The following is a 17242-nucleotide window of genomic DNA, read 5'->3' as shown; positions in this document are numbered from 1 at the left end:
ACGGCTGGGGGGGGGTGGTGCGTACATACACGGGTGGGGGTTCGGGGGCGTACATACACGGGTGGGGGGGGGTTGGTGCGTACATACACGGCTGGGGGGGGTTTGGTGCGTACATACACGGGTGGGGGTTCGGGGGCGTACATACACGGGTGGTGGTTCGGTGCGTACTTACACGGCTGGGGTGGGGGTTTGGTGCGTACATACACGGGTGGGGGTTTGGTGCGTACATACCCGGCTGGGGGGGTGTTAGGTGCGTACATACACGGGTGGGGGTTCGGTGCGTACATACACGGCTGGGGGGGTTGGTGCGTACATACACGGGTGGGGGTTCGGGGGCGTACATACACGGGTGGTGGTTCGGTGCGTACATACACGGCTGGGGTGGGGGTTTGGTGCGTACATACACGGCTGGTGGTTCGGTGCGTACATACACGGCTGGGGGGGTGTGGTGCGTACATACACGGGTGGGGGTTCGGGGGCGTACATACACGGGTGGTGGTTCGGTGCGTACATACACGGCTGGGGTGGGGGTTTGGTGCGTACATACACGGCTGGTGGTTCGGTGCGTACATACACGGCTGGGGGGGTGTGGTGCATACATACACGGGTGGGGGTTCGGGGGCGTACATACACGGGTGGTGGTTCGGTGCGTACATACACGGCTGGGGTGGGGGTTTGGTGCGTACATACACGGGTGGTGGTTCGGTGCGTACATACACGGCTGGGGGGGGGTTCGGGGGCATACATACACGGGTGGGGGTTCGGTGCGTACATACACGGGTGGGGGTTCGGGGGCGTACATACACGGGTGGGGGTTCGGGGCGTACATGCACTGCTGGGGTGGGGGTTCGGTGCGTACATACGCGGGCGGGGGGGGTGGTGGGGTGTTCGGCGCGTATGCGGGCACATGTCTCCATGGTTGCTATGGGAGTTCGGTTCGGACGGTGTTTTTTGCGTACGGTTGTGAAATGGGGAGGACGGGAGGGATCGTACTTGCGCAGTCGGACTTTTTTTTTCCGAACGGTGGGTTTTTCGCCCGGGGACGTGTCGGTGACTTTTCCCGACCCGAGGACGTGTGGGGAAATCTTCCCAATGCGATTCGTATGGACTTTTTTCCGTTCGAATCGTACTTGGCAGTTTGTACGCTACTTTGACGATTCGGACGGAAAAAAATCCGGATACGAGTCGGACGGGGAATTTTTTTACCGGATCGGAATTGGCACCTTAGTCTGCTTACAGTATTGATCAGCAGGAAAAGCTATTAGAAGAGAGGCTAATCACTCCACTAAGTTAGTGACTATAACTGTTCATTAATGCCAAATAGACAAAAGTGGTACTCGTTTAGATACATTGCGTGTCTCCATATGTCTGTGCATTAGGTACTCTCTCAAGTGGAAATAGCTACTGAGAAAACATTGCAAGGAAGAAACAGTGAGGGTAGCAGAGATTCTAGTCATGAGAGCACCACAGCGAAGCAGGAGTTGTCTCTTTTTTTTCAAAATCCCCTTTCCCCTTTATTGGTGAAACCTGGCCAGAAACCTAGACGGGTGTTCTAGTAGAAGAACATTGGGAGCTTACGTTGATTCTGCTGCTGCCGAGAACCAAGGCACCTAACAGGGACGGAGGCTGTACAGAGAGAAATTACTCCTTTTTTCTCCAAAGTTTATACGACTACATAGGGTGTACCACCTCTGGATCTCACTCTATATCTCAATTTGGTGCAATTGTTGTGGCTAGATGAGGGCCACTGGCAGTACTTATATGAGCCCATCAATGCACAAGAAATTTCTCAGGTCATTAACTCGCTGCCAGGTGATAAAGCTCCTGGATTGGACAGCCTTACTGCGACCTTTTGAAAGGAGTATGTGGGATTCCTTGCCCCGCATCTCCTCATGTTATATGAGAAATCCCTTGCAGCAGGCACCCTCCCCTTGCTTGAAGTGCTAATTGCTACAATACTGAAGCCCAATAAGAATCCCCGCTGGAGAAAGCCATATAGCCCTCTATCCATGATTAATTTTGATAATAAAACCCTTTCAAAATGTACTGCCACACAACTGCTCCCGCTTCTGCCACTTATCATGTGCCTAGACCAGTCGAGCTTTGTGCGCGGAAGGTCAACAGTGCATAATCTGTGTACCTTTTTGCTCTGATACGGACCATTGATCCTGCTCTCTGCACAGCTGCAGTGTATTTGGATGCAAATAAGGTGTTCAATTCCTTAGAATGGCCTTATTTGTTTGCATTGCTTTTGCACCTTGAAATGAGCCCCAGATGTATTAAATTAATTGGTTTGCTGTATGCCCAACCTGTTGCCTCCTTACATGTCAATTGCACAGTATCCCCTCCATTCCCCGTGTCACAGGGCACCCAACAGGGGTGTCCACTATCCTCTATATTGTTCACCTTTGCTATGGAACCCTGGGTAAACAGACATAATATTGAGCTATTAATGTCGACTTGCATTAATATTGAGTTCAAAATATCGTGATACAAAATATCGACTGTCAGAATATCGTGGTCAAGAATATCGAGTTTAAGGTAAGTGATATCGTTTTAAAAAATATCGACATCATTAATATCGTTTGCAAAAATCTTGTTAAAAAAATCATTGTTTTAGTTAGTGTTATGTATTTTAGTACGTATTTTGAATGTATGTGTTCTATTTTTTTGTCTAAGTATTGCATTTGTTTTTTAATATATTTGTTACATTTTTAGAAGTTCTTAATTTTTTTTTTTAAGTAAATTTTGCATTTTAGTTCTGTAGTGGGTTGGGAGTTTACAGGGGAATAAGGTGGGAAGTAATTTAATTATAATACATTTTTTTTTTATTTAAGCAGCTTTAGTTTTATTTTTGTATTTTTCATATTTTGTATCTGTATTCAATCCCTCGTCAAACCATTTGATTGCAGGAGGAAGGGTTTTCATTGCACTCTATAATGGGAGACCTGTGGGTTTAGGGATGGGGATAGTGAGTGGTTGAGGAGGGATGATACAGGAGGAACGGGTAGAGACATAAAAGGAAAAGAAAATTAATTGGGCCAAACTATTTTGGCTTTTCAGAAAGTTGTGGAAATTCATTTCCTGAGGCCACAACACAGGAAGTAGATTCCTAGGCACAGTCTTAGATCTCTCACAGGAAGGCTAGAGTGCCCCATGCCATTTGCTCAAGAAGGCATAGGGTATGCCCTAGGTTTCAGGAAGGGAGAGGGCACTCAGTAACGAAACCAAAAACTTCATAAAATTTAACACATGGTCATCTGGCAGGCTCAAAAAAAAGTCAGGGTATAGTTTTTCCACGTTTGTGCCATAATTGTAATTTTCCCCAAAGAGCTCCGTTTTCAGAGAATCCTTTGTAAACAACTGACATGTTGCTTTGTTGCAATGGTTCAGCTTGAAAAAATCTAGGCTATGTGAATTCACCCCACAGCAGACCATGGCTAAGCTAACAAAATGATCAAGGGACACCAGCAAGAGAATAAGGGAGCCTGGCACACAACAGTACTGGCTCCTTTGCCTTCCATCATCTAATTAACAACAAAAAGACCTCCAGATCATCCTCTTTCCACTTTTCTCCACCCAAGAGGTTTTTAAAGCTCTTGGTCAACTGCAAGTGTTAAGCAAAGGACAAGCAGCTCCTAAAGGAGAATCAAGAGCAATCAACAATTAAAGAGACTACTGGAAGAGCAAGGAGTGAAAAAGAGCACACTTAGAGCTCCCTTTGTGGTGCATCTAAATGTATCTACTTGATGGGATGATAAATCACTTGGGTGAATTTTCCGGGTGCACATATTCTTGGAGAGGACAGCTGAAGCATGGGAAAGGAGGTGGGAAGAAGCAGGAAATCGCAATGTGGCACTCCAGCCTTCATTAACAGAGCCCTAAAAATAGGGAACGATTTGGGCCAAATTTCAGCCGCTGCATTCAGGATCACTTCAGGAAGAACACTGCATCAGTACAGTCTCAGTGGCTGGAAGAGATGATGAGAGGTTAAAATCACTTAGGTCCCCAGGAAGAAATCTTGTGGGGAACAGGTGCTCCAAAACTAGGGAAGTCTTCAGAGCTGCTCATGTCAGGAGCCTTTTCACAGCCACCAGCAGTCCAGGGAGCATCTCTCACAACAAAGCCCTTGGATGGTTGCTTGGATTCATCTAGACCTTGTGCTTGCTGGGGTTTTGTGTAAGATTGCATTGTTTCACTCTCAACAACATCTGACATATATTCCTCCTCCAAATTCAGCAAATGGTCAATGGCTTCATCCACCTGTTCTGGCATTCCTGTCACAGTCACACAGTCTGGATCTGCAGCTCCACTTGGAGGGAAGCCAATATCCACCTTGAATTCATCCATGATTTTACGAACAGCTTTGCCTCGCCCACCAATAATGCGGGCATAGATGCGGTGGTCCAATGTGATATCTTCAGACACCATCTGCTCCAGGTTACCCACCAACTTCATGATAGCATCACGTGCAGCCTCTGTGTTCCTCTCATACCCGGTGATGGTAATCTGGTCCTGGCTCTCATCGTTTTTATCAGGAAACTGGATGTTGACTTCATGATCTGTGCAAATCTGGGTTATTACAGCTCCCTTACGTCCAATGATCTTCGGATGATACTTTGGATCCACAGAGATGACAAGTTTGAAACCCCTCAATGCTCTATCCTCCTGCTCTGCCTGGAGCTCTTTCACACGTTCCAACAGGCCAGCCTTTGCACGCTCCAGATGCGATGAGAGTCCTGTGATGGTGATGATATCAGATTGCATATCAGGGGATGGGACCTGGATGTTCACCTCAAATTCATCCCTCATTCTACGGATTCCACTTCCTTTCTGACCAATGATAAAACGATGGAGATCATATGGTACTTCCACCTCAGTGGTGATGGGGACAAGGGCATGAAGGGCTTCTCTTGCTGCATCACACTTCTCCTTGCGCCCAGAGATGACAATGACATCACACTTCTTTGGCGAGCTGGGATCTAGCTCTTTCACCTCTCCATTCTCCTCTGCAAGCTCTAGCAAAGTCACCTCAGCACCTGGGGCTACATCAGGGTTCTCCTCTCGGTCAGGAAACTTGATCATGACTCCGTGATCTCTAGTGATCTGCTGGATACAGGAGCCTTTGGGACCCATGATGGAATGGTGATATCTCTGAGGTATCAGGCACTCAATTGTCACCTGGGACTCCAGATCATCTATGAACTCCCCAATGCGGTGCTTTGCTGCCTCCACACACTTCTTGGCTCCCTTTAAGGTGACCTTATCACTCTGGGCACCAGAGCGAGGAAAGCTGACCATTACAATCCCATACTCTATAGCAATCTCCCGCAAAACCTGACCACATCTAATGACAAAGTGGCGATGATGCTTGGGGTCCACGCTCATGGAGTCTTCCACAACATTCTCCAGGTTCTTAATGCGGGTCTCAAGCTCCTTCTGTGCTTCCTTCACAGCTTCCTCAGTACCAATGATGGTTATCAGCTCCTGGTCTTTATCCTCTGGCATTGGAAAGATGATTCGGGCACCAGTATCATTTCGCGCCTTGCGAATGCTGCCGCCGCCTTTACCAATAAGAAATTTGTGGTACTCCGGCTTAGCGTGAAGTTCTACTGTGTAGCTTTTAGTTTGCTTCTCTTCAGCTAGTTGCATAAGTTGTTTCTTCGCCTTATCCACTTCTTCAGCAGAGCCACGGATGGTGACCGTGTCGCTACCAGATCCTTCAGTCGGGAAGTAAATGTGCACTCCCCCACACTCCTCCATAATTGAGTGAATAAAGCGTCTTTTGGCTCCGATAAGTGAGTTAGGCAGTTTGGAAGGGATGGAGACTTCCATTACAGAAATGTTTGCCTGCTCTTTCCGGACAGCCAGGATACGGTTCCTGGCGGCTTTGCAGTTCTCTTTCTTGCCTGTGATTACGATCAGTTGCTGTTCTCCGCCGGGAGATCAATCTTGGTGTTACGTTCTTCACGGATCTTCTTGATGTTGGCACCTCCTTTCCCAATAATATTCTTGTGGAACTGTTTGAAGATGGGGACAGATAAAGAATAGCCGTTTTCAACCAGATCCACCATCATCTTCTGCATGTACTTGGCACATTTCTCCACTTCATTCTTGGGCCCACGTAACTGCACAATGTCACTTTTGTGGTTTGGATCTGGAAAGTTGATGATATCCTCTGGGAATTTGTCGCGAATTTCGCGGACTCGCTCGCCTTTCTGTCCATTGATAGTTTGATGGTATTTCTGCTCGATGATCAAATCTTTGGTACATTCATTCTCCATGCGCGATGCAAGTTCCAGCAGCTCTGCCTTGGCATGCTGAACCCCTTGGGGGTCCCCCACAATACGGACCAGGTTGCTTTTTTCAATGTCGGGAGGGATTCTCACAGATACCTTGTACTGCTCCTTGATTCTGTTAATGTTGGCTCCACTTTTTCCGATGAGGTGTCTGTGAAATCGATGGTCTATAGTGATCTCTGTAAAATCCATTTGAGCAATCAAATCATTCACCATGGCTTCCATTTGCTCCTGAGCCAAATTCACATCCTCTGTGGGGCCCTCAAGGGTGATCTTATCCTCTCCCTCAGTTAACTCTATGTGCGCCTTTGGTATCTGCTGATAATTTTTAGAAGCTATTAAAAAATAATTATTACATTTTGCGTTTTAGTTCCGTAGCAGGTTGTGGGTTTGTAGGGGAATAGGGTGGGAAGTAACGTAATTATACTTAATTAATATTTTTCATAAATTAATATTTATGTATTTAATATTTATATTGTTAATTGTGGTAATTAATGTATTAATAATTAGTTATTAATTGGTTGTGAATTATTAATAAATAATTGGTAATTATGTTAATTGTGTAATTTGTTTAGGAGCAGGTTTTGGGTTTATAGGGGAGTAGGGTGGGAAGTAATTTATTTATAATTAATTTATATTTTGTAATAATATTTATGTATTTAATATTTTATATGGTTAATTGTGGCCAATAATGTATTATTAAGTATGTATTAATTGATTATTAATAATTATTAACTAATTGTTAATTTTCTTAATTGTCATTTTTTTAGGAGCGGGTTGTGGGTTAATGAGGGAGTAGGGTACGAAGTAATTTCATTTGAATATATTTTTAAATATTTTGTATAAAATATGTATTTAAAGTTATTTTATAGTGTTAATTGTGTGAATTAATTTGTTAATAATTCTTTTTAATTTGCTTGTTAGTTGTTATTAAGTAATTAAGTAATTGTTAATGAATTATGTTAATGTGTCATTACGACCTTGATGGTATCATTTATAGGGGAATATGGTGGAAGGTAAATTATTTTTAATTAATTAATTATTTGTTAATTAATGTTAAATAATTTGCTAGACAGGGAATAGTAATTTTTACCCCTGCGCTATCCAACACTTTCTCTACTGTTGCACTTACTGAAGTGTGAGTGGTAATTTTATCCCCTCTGCTATCCATCACTTTCCAATCATGTTGCATTCATTGGAGTGGGAATAGTAAATTATTCCCCTCCGCTATCCAACACTTTCTCTACTGTTGCACTTGCTGGAGTGGGAATAATAATTGTATCCCCTCCGCTACCCAACACTTTCCCTATTGTTGTACTCTCTGGAGTAGGAATAGTAAATGTTATCCTCTCCGCTATCCAACATTTTCCCTACTGTTCCCTACTGTTACACTTGCTGGAGTGGTAATAGTAAATTATTCCCCTCTCCTATCCAACACTTTCCCTACTGTTGCACTTGCTGGTGTGGGAATAGTAAATTATTCCCCTCCCCTATCCCACACTTTTCCTACTGTTGCACTCCCTGGAGTGGGAATAGTAATTTCTACCGCTACGCTATCCAACACTTTCCCTACTGTTGCTATCCCTGGAGCGGGAATAGTAATTTCTACCCCCATGCTATCCAACACGTTCCCTACTTTTGCACTCCCTGGAGTGAGAATAGTAAATTCTTCCCCTCCGCTATCCAACACGTTCCCTACTATTGGCCCTGCTGGAGTGGGAATAGTAAATTATTCCCCTCGTCTATCCAACACTTTCCTACTGTTACACTCCCTGGAGTGGGAATAGTACATTTTATCCCCTCTCCTATCCAACATTTTTCCTACTGTTACATTTGTTGGAGTGGGAATAGTAAATTATTCCCCTCCGCTATCCAACACTTTCCCTACTGTTGCACTTGCTGGAGTTGAAATAGTAAATTATTCCCCTCCCCTATCCAACACGTTTCCTACTGTTGCACTCCCTGGATTGGGAATAGTCATATCTACCCCTACGCTATCCAACACTTTCCCTACTGTTGCTATCCCTGGAGTGGGAATAGTAATTTTTACCCTCAGCTATCCAACACGTTCCCTACTTTTGCACTCCCTGGAGTGGGAAAAGTCAATTCTTCCCCTCCGCTATCCAACACTTTCCCTACTATTGCCCCTGCTGGAGTGGGAATAGTAAATTATTCCCCTCCCCTATCCAACACTTCCCCTACTGTTGCACTCCCCGGAGTGGGAATAATACATTTTATCCCCTACCCTATCCAACACGTGCCCTACTTTTGCACTCCCTGGAGTGGGAATAGTAAATTCTTCCCCCCACTATCCAACACTTTCCCTACTGTTGCACTTGCTGGAGTGGGAATAGTCAATGATTCCCCTCCCCTATCCAACACTTTCCCTACTGTTACACTCCCTGGTGTGGGAATAGTAAACTATTCCCTTCCCCTACCCAACACTTTTCCTACTGTTGCACTCCCTGGAGTGGGATTAGTAAATTATTCCCATCCGCTATCCAACACTTTCCCTACTGTTGCACTTGCTGGAGTAGGAATAGTAAATTATTCCCCTCTGCTATCTTACACTTTCCCTACTGTTGCATTAATTGGAGTGGAAATAGTAAATTATTCCCTTCCGCTATCCAATACTTTCCCTACTGTTGCATTCATTGGAGTGGGAATAGTAATTTTTACCACTAAGCTATCCAACACTTTCCCTACTGTTGCACTCCCTGGAGTGGGAATAGTAAATTATTCCCCTCCGCTGTCCAACACTTTCCCTACTGTTGTTCTTGCTGGATTAGGAATAGTAAACCATTCCCCTTCGCTATCCAACACTTTCCTTACTGTTGCACTCGTTGGAGTAGGGAATAGTAAATTATTCCCCTCCGCTATCCAACACCTTCCCTACTGTTGCATTCCCTGGAGTGGGAATAGTAATTTTATCCCCTCTGCTATCCAACATTTTCTCTACTATTTTAATTGATTATATATATATATTAAAGGACATTTTTAGACAACTGGAGAAAGCTATGCGCACTGAACAGTCCAAATGGTGGGAGCACAAGTCTCTCTCACGATATTTGGAGCTGGGACACATTCCGCGTGGCCTCCGCATTATGTTGGCTCCCAGCTATGAGAATCCCGACCCAAATATGCTATCTGAATGGGCCGAGTGTTATCTGGATTCATCTTGTAGACTGGTAAGAATATTAGTCAAATATGCGGAGAGTGATATGGTTGCTGCACAAATCAAAATTGCGAGTCCAAATGAGCAAATTTCGAAGATGCGAGATTCAGAATTAGAGAAGAAATTTTGAGAAGAGATGCATATACATTCATAAGGATGAAGACATTATAAAAAAGCGCAAAGCGTTTAAATTTCAGAGAGATAAGTTAGACTATCAAAATGGACAGGTTTTTACATTCGCAAAGAAATTTGATTCTTTCAAGAAGACTAACACATTGGCACAATCGCAGCCAGTGCCACTGAATGTAAACCTTGTAGCCCAAACGTCATCCTCTCTGTCAGATCTGAGCTCTGTACCTGGTAGCGAGTCAGACAATGAACAAGCCACCACCTGTTCACGATTGGGGTTTACAAAATTTTCCCTGGCCCAAGAGGTGGACTGCTTGCGCCAGGACCGCAGACAGACTCTCAGACCTCGGGTGTCAAACAGAAGAACAGACAAAGAGCAAACATCAAACGCCGTGAGCGCAGAGAATGCCGCAAAAACAGACAGCGGCGGAAAACCAAATTTCAAGAATTCACAGAGGAAATGGAATCGGAAATTACTCCTCTGTCCAGTGACTCTCCTTCCATCATTAATCTATCTGATATGCATCTCTCCACCTCTGAAAATAAAATCCTATGATTAGGACTATCTTTTTGTCCACCTAACAACTTCAGCTACACTCAGAATCGCATTGATCTGTACAAGTACATCAGTAAATTGAAACTAAGGAAGTTCCACCTGCTGAACACACCCAAACGTGCAATTTTGGATACAACTACAGTTGTTAGCTCTAGTCCATCTTGCACAACAGTAGGGGAATATGAATTACTTTGTGACTTACAGGACTTACACAGGGAAGGCACACTAGACGAGACACCCATTGACTATAATCTGCAGCCAAGACTGGATATGCCTGGATGTTCAGGTTTTAAACCCAGGTCTAAATTCAATCCCATCATGGTACATGACAATATTGATATCTATAATGATTTGGTAATTACACAACTTAAAAAACTACACATTTCTACCTTGCAGGCTCAACAGAAGTGTCAGAGACAGAATAACTGCTATGCTAGTCTAATGAAGAAATTGCAAAGCAATAACAATGTGGTAATTCGCCAATCGGACAAGGGGGGCAATATTGTCCTCTGGACCAGATCAATGTACATGGAAGAGGCTCTCCATCACTTGAATGACCGTCAGTGTTATAGACGGGGTGATTGCCAATCAGTTAATCGGGCTTGGAATGAATTCAATGCTAAATTGTTATCATGGAAAAGCGTGGGTCTACTCAGTAGTGATGAGTTCAAGTTCCTAAAAACCAATCACCCGGTCATTCCTGTTTTTTACCTGATTCCTAAAGTGCACAAAGACTCAGATAAACCTCCGGGGAGACCTATTATCTCCGCAAGAAATAGCATGATGGAAAACACTTCACGGTATATTGATTATTTCCTCCAGGAGCATGTCAGAAACTTACCCTCTTATTTACAGGATACGGGGGATTTTTTGAGGAAAATAGAAACTGTAACCTGGCAGGATGATTATCTACTGATAACACTTGATGTCACCGCTCTATATACCAGCATCCATCATTTGGATGGAATCAGGGCAGTAGAACATTATTTGCTAACTAAACCGGTTCACCTGTTGAAACACAACAAAATGCTGACTGACATGATTCAGACATGTTTGAATAATAACTATTTTCTATTCCAAAGCCAGGTGTTCCAACAAATGAGAGGCGTGGCTATAGGGGCTTGCTTCTCCCCCAGTTATGCCTGTTTCATATGGGACTGTGGGAGGAGCAGGTCCTCAGGGTCCGCTTCGGACATATTATGGACAATCATATAGTAGCCTGGCATCGTTATATTGACGATCTATTTGTTATTTGGAAGGGGTCTGAATCAGCAGCTAATGTGTTTATTGAAGAAATTAATGTGAATAACCTCAATCTTGAATACACAGCACATGTGAGGAAAGTATCTGTAAACTTCTTAGATGTAGAAGTATTTATCAGAGACAATCACTTGGAGACCAGACTACATCGTAAGGTCACGGCAGGTAATACAGTTCTGCATGCCACCAGTCACCACCCTGACCATCTGATACGCAGTATCCCCTATGGGGAAATGCTGCACATCAGATGGATCTGCAGTATGGACACTGACTATGTGGAGGCCCAGTTGGAGAGTAGGCAACGCTTTTTAGCTAGAGGATATACTGCCAAAATGCTCGACATAGCGATTAAGAAAGCAAATTCCATCTCTCTCTCTGTAGCATTAGGATACAGACCTGTTTCCATCGCATCACCCGATTCTTCTAGTTCCAACTTAGAGCCACCCAGGCTAATTACCACTTACAGCCGGCAACATTACACATTGCGCATGATTTTCAATAGAAATTGGCCGGTGGTCCGTAATGATTCAGTGTTGGGTGACATTTTGCCTAAATCCCCGGCAATCATGTTTCGCAGGGCTCGCTCCATGAATGACATGCTGGTGAAGAGCAACCCAGAAATCAGCACAAGCAATTCTTGGATACAGAGTTCTAAAGATTTCATCAAGTGTGCCAATTGCAAAGCTTGTAAATTAGGCAGGAATAAGACCACATATAAAACTCCTTTTAGTGATGTTCCTGGAATAATATCGAAAAAACTGACTTGTAAAACTGAATATGCCGTGTATGTGCTGGAGTGTGCGTGTGGCCTGCAATATGTTGGTAGTACCAAATTGCAGGTCCACAAACGCATACTCCAGCACATGCAGGCTATCAGCAACAATGACGCAACTTACCCAGTTGCCAGACATTTTAAAGAGACCCACAGTAGCTGTTTAGACTCCTTGAGCTATTTGGTAGTGGATGCAGTCCCACGGCTATGCCGGGGGGGTGACCGTGAGTCCCTGCTTAGGCAGTTGGAGACCAGGTACATTCTTGAGTTAGACACCAAAACCCCGAATGGCCTAAACTCAAGTGAGGATCTTTTTACCTGTCTATAATTCCACATAGTACCCCGGTAGGTAGTTTACTGCAACGGCACGGCATCTCAGGCAGTGGGTCGTGCCCCGTATCTACACATGGTTTATGCGTTTGTTGTCCATTTCTGCCGCTTTTGTACATTTTTAGCATACATTATCAGTTTTTTATTTTTCTTCACCCCAGTGTCACCCTACTCCTCTTTTTTTCTACATATACATCACTGGTTTGTGAACTTTTAGGGCAGATTAGATGTTTGGTTTATAGGGCTTCAGGTATCATATCATTGCAGTTTTTAGATCATGGTTTAGATATTTATGAAACAATAGATATTTATTAATGCTCTCTTAGAGACTTGGGAATTCTTGCTTTTATTTGGAAAATTAAATGAATTTTACAATCAATATGGTTGATATCAATTCTCTTCCAGTAAAGTAATTCAGTTCTGGGTTGTGGGGAGGTTTAGGGAATTGTCATTGCTTAGTGAATGGTTTTTACTGTTACAATTCCTATGATTGCGATGATATTTTAGGCCATATATTCTGATGAGATTCTTGGCAAATTCTGTGTTAGTATTGGGGTCCCTGAGAGATAATATAAACAAAAAGTGTGGTGTTTGCTGCTCTACTAGGAACAGTACTGCTTTAAAACATTTTTGGTAAAAGATGTGATTGCACTTTAGCATGTTATACGATATATAGTTGTTACCTCATTATGGGGAATATTATGACATGCCTACATTTGCACTTGCTTAAATTTGCACTATTGCCTAGTTTGCACATCTGTTTAGAATTGCTGCTATTACATTCAGTATTTATATTATATATTTTATATTTTATTCATTGGTCAAACAGCACTCTAAAAAACACTTACTTGAGTATGAGTTTGTCCACAGGGACCGTTAACATCTAATTTTGCACATTTTGTATTTTGCACAATTGTGTTTATTTGCACAGCTATTTCAAGTCCTTGTAATTACCGAGTTCGGTCTGATATTACATGGCAATTTCTTCTATGTCTATTGGACCGATGGTCACGTAATGTGAGTATCTGCACTTTAAATTCTATGGTTTCCACTATATGCGTCATGTGATCAAGGCCTAAGTGTTGGGGCCGAAACGCGACATGGCGGTGCGTGGTCCACTTATGGTCAAAATAAATTACCTTGCACTGAGTGGATCTGGGTCAGTTTCGTGTTTCCAGCAACTGTGGCAGCCGGTGACGAAGTTCTTCGTATATATATTATCTACTGGCGGTCGCCAGTAGATAGTTATAGTTAGGACCGAGTTTCCATAGGAAATCTGAAAATTCTATTTTGAATAACTTTGGCGCCGGTTGACGAATCCTCGCGAAATGTTCAAAACTAATGGGACGCTCCGCTCAGCTCCTACCCTGAAAGTCTCTGGGTGATTCGTCAAGCGGGGGCTGAGAAAAAAGGGGGGGTCCCAAAACGCGGTTTCCCCATGCATTTTCCCATTGGACCTTTAGTCGAAGGTACAGCCCGAACGGCTGAACAGAATTACTTGAAATTGGCAAAGAGGTAGTCCTCAGGTCAGGCATGAGCCTTTTGCATATATGGTGTCAATCTGTTCAGTAGTTCCTGAGAAAATTGCAGTTTAAAGCACATAAATATCTATAAGCGCGCACCGTGCGCGCACCGTGCGCGCACGGTGCGCGCACCATAACGTGCGCGAGCGTAATTCTGATTGGTGGTTACATGTCAGTCAACATTCGAATCGGTCGAAATCAGGAAGTGTCGGCCGCCATTTTGTGTGTTTTGTGTGTGACAGTGAAAAAGAAAGGTGGAGAACGTGAAAAGGGGGCAGGGTAGAGAGTTCCTGACCCCCTAGCCTTTGTCAGGGGTTCCCTGAAGGACCCCGAAGGGTGAAAAAAACATGTTATTTTTTTTTCAAAAAATCGCGGGGGGTGCGCGCACAGTGGCAAAAAATTCGTAAAAAACATAGATTTAAAAATCATGTGTAAGTGTTTAGATGTTGGTTGGCTCTAAAAAGAGCCGTTGTGTTCATTGAGTGTTTTTTGGTACCTACAAGTAAGTACCGATGCACAGTCTAAAGTTCAAGAGGAAGACTCTGTTCCCTTCATCTGTGAAATGTACACCATCTCCTCTATAAATGCCACTCAGAAGCATTGGTTCATAGTAGTTTCTGTTCCAGAATCTTCAAACACCACACCCACTCCCCTCACTATTTCTTCTTATTTCCTGGGACAAGGAGGTGAACAGCTATCAATTTTACTTGAAAATGGCAGAACAGCAGTCTTCTTCAGGGAGTGAGGAGGAGACCTGGATGCACTCTGAAGGTGTCTTTCAGTAGAATGACAATATGAAAAGAAAGGTAGTTGTAAAATGGAGGCTTACATACTTTTTTCAATAAAAAGAACTCATTGGCTGTTTTACACCATTCTACACTAAAAACTAGGCTGTATGTTTACATTTTTAAAAGCATGTTTTGTATTGGTTCAGAAAAATGTGTTCCCACAGAACATTACTTTTGATTTCCAGTTAGGTTTGAAAAGTCAAGCAATCTTGCTGTTTGGATTAGAAACATTGTGTGCTGAACTTCTGACCTCTCTGCTCACACCAGTGTTCCATGATCTGTTGCTATGCTAGCAGGCAGAAGTCATGTTGGGGGTAGGAATCATTTGGAAAGGGTTGAAATTTTCAACCAATAGAAATGTGTGTTTCCATTTAAAAGAAAGGTGGAGAACGTGAAAAGGGGGCAGGGTAGAGAGTTCCTGACCCCCTAGCCTTTGTCAGGGGGTCTCTGAAGGATCCCGAAAAGTGAAAAAAACATTTTATTTTATTTTCAAAAAATCGCGGGGTGCGCGCACGGTGCGCGCACGGTGCGCGCACGGCAGAAAAAAATTCGAAAAAAAATAGAATTAAAAATCAAGTTTAAGTGTTTAGATGTTGGTTGGCTCTAAAAAGAGCCGTTGTGTTCATTGAGTGTTTTTTGGTACCTACAAGTAAGTACCGATGCACAGTCTAAAGTTCAAGAGGAAGACTCTGTTCCCTTCATCTGTGAAATGTACACCGTCTCCTCTATAAATGCCTTGCATGTTGTAACGCAAGTTGTTGTGGTATATAGAACCCATACCAGTCTCTGAGGCAAGCAGAAACAGACTTATTGACGTGCTTTCTTGCTTTCTCAATCTGCGGACAATATTGGTTGGACCAGTTCCACTTTTGCCTTTGGCATATATTAGAATATACAAAGGTAGTTTGTGGAAAAAGTGACATCAATTGCTCAAAGGTGTCCTTAACAAGCATTTCCAGACCTACCCCAGTTAAAGTGCCTAGGTCATTAACACCACAGTGCACAATTATAAGGTTAGGCTGTGGGAGATGTAGAAAGGATTTCACCAAAGGCATTAATTGGTGCCACTTTAACCCTCTCTGACCAATCCATTTAATGTCTACATTTGGCAAAGCAAGGTCTTTCACAATACCTCTTTTTTCTGCATACTTTTCACTCCAGAAGACATAGCTATGACCTACAATCCACACTGTGAACATCTTTCAAGGAGATCTGGATGCACTCAGAAGGTGTCTTTCAGTAGAATGGCAATATGAAAAGAAAGATAGTTGTAAAATGGAGGCTTACATATTTTTTTCAATAAAAAGAACTCATTGGCTGTTTTACACGATTCTACACTCAAAACTAGGCTGTATGTTTACATTTTTAAAAGCATGTTTTGTATTGGTTCAGAAAAATGTGTTCCCACAGAACATTACTTTGGATTTGCTGTTAGGTTTGAAAAGTCAAGCACTCTTGCTGTTTGGATTAGAAACATTGTGTGCAGAACTTCTGACCTCTCTGCTCACACCAGTGTTCCATGACCTGTTGCTATGGTAGCAGGCAGAAGTCATGTTGGGGGTAGGAATGATTTGGAAAAGGGTTGAAATTTGCAACCAATAGAAATGTGTGTTTCCATTTGAAAAAATGTGGGAAGCAATGTGATTTGAAGTTAGCATGTATATGTGTGAAAAAAGAGATGGAAAGTTTGCCATTTACTGGTTCTGGTGAGAGGTGTACAGCTCAGAGATTCTGGCTCTGATAATCTGCTGTGTGAGTGCCACATTTCTTTCTCAACTAACTACTTTTAAAGGTGAGTTATGAATTTGAGAGGGGATGTATGTGGTGTATTTTGATATAAATAATAGATATTAGTTTCTTCTTTTAAAGTTGTGTTTTACATTTTATGTTTTGGAAGATATTTAACTGCCTTGAACTTGTAAGATATTATGGAGTATGTCTTCACCATAATACTGTTTTGTGCCTAGAATCACACCATGAGTCTGTGTGCACACAGGAATTGTTATCAGAGATTTAATTTGTGTTGCGCTTGTTCAAAACTCCAATTAACCCTTACCACACATGTACTCTTACATACATCTCTGCAGTCTTCATGCAGTTGTGCAAGCGCCCATGCAGATCTCTCTTGCACCTGACAATACACATTCTCTAGAAGCACACTCTTAGCACACAGGCAGCTGATTTTCCTGCACTCCCATGCTTACTATTCAGCACTGTGTGGTATTTCAGATAGCAGTGTGTAACGCTAACACATTCAACGTCACCAAGGCTCATTTCCTTTGCTCTAGTCTAATCACTCACCCAGGTTCCACATGCTCATGGTCTCAAGTAGCTGTTAGGACATGTGCTCTTTTCTGCCTCTCTAAACTATAAGGAAAATGTGTCAGGCTGTTACAGTAATTATCACTTG

General features: G+C 43.0%; 1 protein-coding gene and 1 pseudogene across 1 annotated transcript in view; both read right to left on the bottom strand.

Annotated features, from left to right (window-relative positions):
* The window catches only part of LOC146790129 (UPF0764 protein C16orf89 homolog), a 656853-nt gene that overhangs the window by 196218 nt on the left and 443393 nt on the right, over positions 1-17242 (bottom strand). The window lies entirely within an intron of this gene.
* LOC146790130 (vigilin pseudogene) overlaps positions 3700-17242 on the bottom strand; it is a 91919-nt pseudogene continuing 78376 nt past the window's right edge.

This window comes from Triturus cristatus, chromosome 10, assembly GCF_964204655.1.
Source record: "Triturus cristatus chromosome 10, aTriCri1.1, whole genome shotgun sequence".
Taxonomy (NCBI): domain Eukaryota; kingdom Metazoa; phylum Chordata; class Amphibia; order Caudata; family Salamandridae; genus Triturus; species Triturus cristatus.
Note: the sequence above shows the minus strand (reverse complement) of the source record. Positions and strands in the feature narration are given on the sequence as shown.